This window comes from Syngnathus leptorhynchus, chromosome 4 (assembly GCF_054491065.1).
Source record: "Syngnathus leptorhynchus isolate UIUO chromosome 4, UIUO_Slep, whole genome shotgun sequence".
NCBI classification, from domain to species: domain Eukaryota; kingdom Metazoa; phylum Chordata; class Actinopteri; order Syngnathiformes; family Syngnathidae; genus Syngnathus; species Syngnathus leptorhynchus.
This window is the reverse complement of record NC_141198.1, coordinates 16524451-16530448: the sequence shown is the minus strand read 5'-3', so window position 1 is coordinate 16530448 and position 5998 is coordinate 16524451. Positions and strand designations below refer to the sequence as shown.

Below are 5998 nucleotides of genomic sequence, written 5' to 3'. Positions count from 1 at the left end.
ACGGCTCCGGGAAGACAGCGAATTGGAAAAGTTGAAATAGAGCCCCCCTCATGTAAAATAGAAGAGGGGGCACAAGGTTGAAGAGGGCAACATTAGTATGCGAGATTCTCATCTGTCTGTCTTTGGCTTAAGCGCACGATGTCAGGGCCATGAAGACTCAAATATTTGTTCCCCTTGGTCGGGAACCTCAAGGGCTCCCTGGGTCGCCTCGGCTTTATTGATGTTGTTGGAGCCCATCAGCATTAGAGCCATGTATTTTACATGTATGGCTTGATTGGTAGTATTTGATTAGTTTAGCTTGGAAAAATACCAAAGAGATAAAAAAAATATATTTTTTTTTAAATCCCAGATAAATTAGTCACCTCCACTCTTACACAAGCAGTCACAGTATGGCATGGCTCAGTATGCGACGGGACCGCTAGTGGGCTGCCGCAAAGTTTCTTCCAACCCACGCTCCGCCGCTGCTCTTGAGTGTTCCGTCACCAGCCCGACATCATCATCATCACCTGAGATATTTTTGTTCCTGCTTTTATCTGCTCTACCGGTGACAGCGGTGCCGCTTGGGGAAAGAGCAACGGTAAACGAAGTTTTGACACTCGATCTCAAACATGAAGCTGCTCACAGAGCAGAGCGGAAGTGTGTTTACTTTTGGAAAAGGGGGCACGATTGCAATCGACTAAGTTTGAGAGCAAACTCAGTTTGAGCGTCGGAACTTTCAAAGAAATCCGAAAGCTGATGAAATATAGATCGGAGCCGAGGTGACAGAGAGTGACGAGGTGTTTTGTCCGGCTCGTCCTATTTCCCCATCTAATGAAAACAACTTTTGATGGCTGGCCCATATGGAGTTCATAACAATCCCCCAGTGACGGCATTCTGAGCAACTTGCATATGGTGCAATTATTTTTTTTTTTAATTTCCACATTTGGGATCCTGTGTCAGCTCACCAGAAGCTAATTTTTACCAAACGAAGAAAGGAACAGCTGCACTGTCTGGAGTCTGCCGCCGGAGTGAAAAAAAAAAAAAAAACATCATGAAAGCAGTTATTTGAAGGGCTTGTTTTGAGCATTATTTGGCATGCCAATGAAACAGCGAGGACACCTGGGAATGACTCCTGGTAATAACCCAAAGCCTGCTCCTCCTAGTAAACACTGAAATCATTGAGTCTCGTTAGGCTTTACTGCCTGATGCAATCACATAACCTTTCCCTCAAGTGTGTTATTTCCTCAAATGCACGCAAGTATATCCAAGGCTTTACCAAGCTGGATGTTACTGATAGACACTTTTGTGATTGAAATGGAAACTGGGAAGATGACTATCTGGGTGTCATGCAATCATCCGTGGATATTATTTTAGCCCGTGGCAATAAAACGTGTTTAGTAACCTTCAGTAATGTGATTTACATCCTTATTGTATTTTAATCATCCTAGGTTAAGGCTCATTTTGCATCTTGTTTTTCGGCGAGCATCCGTAAGAAAAAATCGAGATAAACGCAAGTCGAGCGACATTGCTTTGAAGACGGGAGTCCATTTGGCGGTGGCGTGTTTTTGTCTATTCAGCACAGTGGGAAGACTATCATGCAAAGTCGCCGTAATATCAAGCCGGTTTATCTCTTTGATGAACGTTTATAAAGTCTTCCTGCTTCCGATTTTTCCAATGGACTGACAAATAGATGGTGACTTGAATTGCGGTGTGAATTGGCTATAAAAAAAAAAAACGAATTTTGTTATGCTAATAAGCATTAAATAAAATGTCAAACAGTACAGTAAACGACGCCCATCTCGGCACTTCTATCTTTACTGCTTCTCACGTTGTCATAGGACCAAACAGACAAAATTCGTAAAGGCCTGACCGGCGAGACGAACTCCCCAGCTAGCTTCGCGTTAGCAAGGACAAAGCTGGTATGATTTAGAAGAAAGTTGACTAAAAGCACAAAAAAATAATAATAATTAATACGAAACTAAGAACACCCTTTTGCCATCTTTTTCATAAATGTGAATATAAATTCCCAGATTGGGAATTGCCACTGGGTCGGACAACAGAACAAAACTCTCTTAATCTCATTCCTTGATGAGCTGGAAAACACATAAGACTTCAACTTTAATACGCAGGTAATTACTCTCATCTTGCCCTGCTGTTAAAATGAGCCCCGCTGCCACTGCCTCTTGTGTTTCTGTTATCTGCGCATAAACGCATTAGCATGTGCCCCCTTTAATGACATTAATTAGCTGTAAATTGAGCTGATTTCCCCGCTAAGTACTTGAAGAGTCAATACCATAACACAGACCTAATATATGCACGCGTGACGTCTATCTAGTGTGGAAGGTGGCGCAACAAGGGAAGAGGGTTTTTTGTGTTGATGAACCTATTCAGTAATAAAGAGGGTATCGTGTATCGGGCCGCATCCATTCGCTTCTCTGATACGTGGTGAGCATAATTACATTGCTACGATATTGACAGACGATATCTTTGAGAGACTCAATTATGCAAAAAGAACAAATGGAAGAGAAAGGAACTGAAGAAATGATGATACGGGGGGGGAAATGTATTGGCGGCATGCAATAACAAAAGTTCTCTAAAGGACAACCTAAGCTGTTCTGTAATAGAGGCGGAAATTACAGATATAATATGAAAAGAATGGCAGTGTCCGTAGCATTTTAATCCAAATTAGCATTCTGCCTGGCAGTGATGACTAATTCTTTACAAGATGAAATTTTCTTTGCACTACACACTCATCCCAACCAATGCTGTAGTTAGATTCCAGATGAATCAGGCGAATCGATTGTTGTGAAGCTTGAGAAAATGTATTTGGAGTCTTGCATTGATCTATGTTGCCCAAGGTTAGAGGACAAAGAATTGACAAGGATCGCTTTTTTTTTTTTTTTAATATTCCCAAAGTACCGTACTTGATGGGATTCTTTGAGATTATTGACTGGGGGGGAAAAAAAAAATCCAAGGAGATGCTGTGCTTAATTTTTGTATTTAATATATAAAGCAAACTGTATAAAATAATTCAAATAAATAAAATAAAAAAACAAAAATTAATAAAAGCCAGATTGTAGAATCACCGACACACTAACCATGTGTGAACTAAATCACGTTTTTCAAGACCTTCGGGTCAGGAAGACGAACCCCACCGGAGCCACTCGGGGATTCCCCTGGAGGCCAGAAGCGGGATCACGACACACATTAAAGCCATGTTGACAATGATTGCACAATGACTCTTCCGCCACTCACTCTCGCAGCCCTCTCAGCAACTAATGCCGAAGGTTCCTAATGCACTCCGCTTTTGAAATAAAAGCTTTCTATTACGGGCTTGTGTGCAGATGGAATCCATTGACGGGAAACGTCGGACCGCAAGTGACCTCCTCGAATTTCCGAAGGCATACGGTCTTGACCGACATAGCCGCTCGCTTTTAATGGAAGACTACCTCCGCTGTGGAATGCGGTTATTGGCAGGAGGGGCTCATAACTCAGGCAAGTTTTCCAGACAGTTTAATGCCTTAATGGCAGCTGATTGGTGTCATTGATTAGCCTTTGTGAAAGGCCCGCAGACAGGAAGTCATTTTTCATTCAGTACCCGTCGTTTTCAAACCCTCCTTTATCCTAGCGTGTGAAAAAAATACGTAACTGGGATTGAATGTCTGCATTCCGAATAGATTGAATGAGATTTAAAAAGGCCCGGTGAAAGATCTGATCGTCTGTGTCAACATGATAAATCGAAAATGTTGATTCAAAAGGGAATGAGATGATTTAAAAGACTGAAAATGTCAAACTTTTCCATTATAGACACTTTTAGACATGCTCCAAGAATATTTGATGGGAAAAGGTTTTGTCAGTTGGGGAAAGATGTTACTTTTGCTTTTTTGCCCTTGGTAGCGGTCGGAAGTGTACAATTCTGTCTTTTTTTTTTAAGTCAAATGCCAATATTTGGTTAACCGCCACTCCCTTCCTCCCTCCCCCCAGTGCCTGACATCAACTAACAAGGACCTTTTGGCATTTACTTTTGTTGCAGCGGGATTTCATTCAACTCTAGCGGAAATGCATCCCAGCACTCGGTTATGTGACTAAAATACAAAGAGCACGGGCAAGAAAACAAAAGGCAGCCAGACATTTGCTGCTGTGCTGCTGTGGTGGCCGTTTGTCTACCGTCGATCATCGGACGCGGAAGTATGTCTGCGGAACAAGAGGTTTGTACTGCTTCGTGCACCAACTGCACCCTTCTTTTAGAGAGGTTGTCCCTGCTAGAGGGACGTGTCCGCCAGTTAGAGCAGAATAGTGCGATAATAGTAGATGTGGCGGACACAGTCGCGGACTGTAGTCAGCCCGCTAGCCCCGTTAGCATTAGCCCCAAGCGGCTTGCTAATCGCGATGAGCCAGGTAAGACGCATAGCCGTCCAAAGTCATCTCGGTCTACTGGCCCTCGCACCTTGGTCATAGGTGACTCCATTACCCGAAATATCACGCTTAAAAATCCAGCCACGGTAATGTGTATTCCTGGGGGCAGAGCACCCGACATAGAAGCTAATCTTAGGGAGCTGACTCGCAATAGGACTAGTCAACAGCGTAGTTCCAACAACACTAGCTACTCTGATATAGTGATACACGTCGGCGCCAATGATGTTAGGATGAGGCAATCTGAGATCACAAAGAGAAACATAGCGAGGACTTGTGATCTCGCCAGAAAGATGAGTCGGCATCGAGTATTTGTCTCTGGCCCCCTGCCTGGGAGAGGCTCTGATGAGAGGTTTAGTAGATTAGTCTCCCTTAATCGATGGATGGCTGGGTTCTGTAAAAAGCAGGGACTGTATTTCATAGATAACTGGCCCTCCTTCTGGGGCCGCCCCGACCTGCTGAGGAAGGACGGCCTTCATCCTAACCGTGAAGGCGCCTTCACTCTTTCTAGAAATATAGATTACTGTTTGAGCCACTCATGACAGGTCACCTTAGAGCAGGCCGGATCACAGGTGATTAGACCACCTGTCAGGATGGGTTTGGAGTCAGTTAAGTTAAAGTTAACTAGCGCTAGGCTAGACTTCCAGCATGCACATAGCTCCTTGTGTAGACTAAAGCGTAACAGTTTGAATAGTGCTACAGTCCACATGATCGCGCTTTCTACTGAGGTGGCAGACAAATCCAAAAGCTCCACCCCGACCAGTATAGCTGATGATATGGTGACTGTTTCAGATAATATTACGTGTGTACCAAATATTTACTATCAAATTCCTACGGTCGTATCGTCCCACCGCGCGAATAAACAATTGAGAGGTGATGTCAGGCCTAGAGAACACAACCTCACTTTCATTTCGTTCAAAACTCCTCCGATAAATACAAACCCTGACCAACCGATTACACTTAAACTTGGCTTTATGAATATTAGATCGCTTCATACAAAAGCGGTTCTCGTTAATGACCTCATCACGGAACATAATCTAAATATATTTGGTCTTTGCGAGACCTGGTTAAAACCTAATGACCTGCTACCGCTTAATGAGGCCTCGCCTCCAAATTTTGTGAGCTCGCATGTGGCGCGTCCTCGAAAAAAGGGTGGGGGTGTTGCCCTCATCTCAAATTCCGATCTTAGATTTACGCCTCGTTCGATTAACATATTTAAAACATTTGAAGTTCTCACTGTCCGATCCACCGCTTTACCGTCATTTTATCTTGCTGTTATTTACCGTCCACCTGGGGCTTACGCTAGCTTCCTGGATGAATTTTCAGAATTCGTGGCTGATCTAGTGACGAACGCGGATAATATAATAATCATGGGCGATTTTAACGTCCACATGAATTTATCGTCAGAGCCACTTACTTCGGCGTTTCAGACTCTAATTGATACGTTTGGTTTTACGCAAGCCGTACAGGTAGCAACGCACAAGAATGGTAATACCTTAGATTTGGTATTATCCCGAGGACTGGCAACCTCTAATATAACAGTACTGCCTTACACTACTGTTTTGTCTGATCACTACTTAATAAAATTTGAAATTTTAGTTCTTAG

At 43.3% G+C, this 5998-nt stretch overlaps 1 long non-coding RNA gene across 1 annotated transcript; it reads left to right on the top strand.

Moving 5' to 3' along the window:
* The first annotated feature begins 3183 nt into the window (after window positions 1-3183).
* Window positions 3184-5512, top strand: LOC147058521 (uncharacterized). The gene is made up of 2 exons (XR_015065887.1): window positions 3184-3474; window positions 4013-5512. It is a non-coding gene; the product is annotated as an uncharacterized LOC147058521 (long non-coding RNA).
* Window positions 5513-5998: the final 486 nt, after the last annotated feature.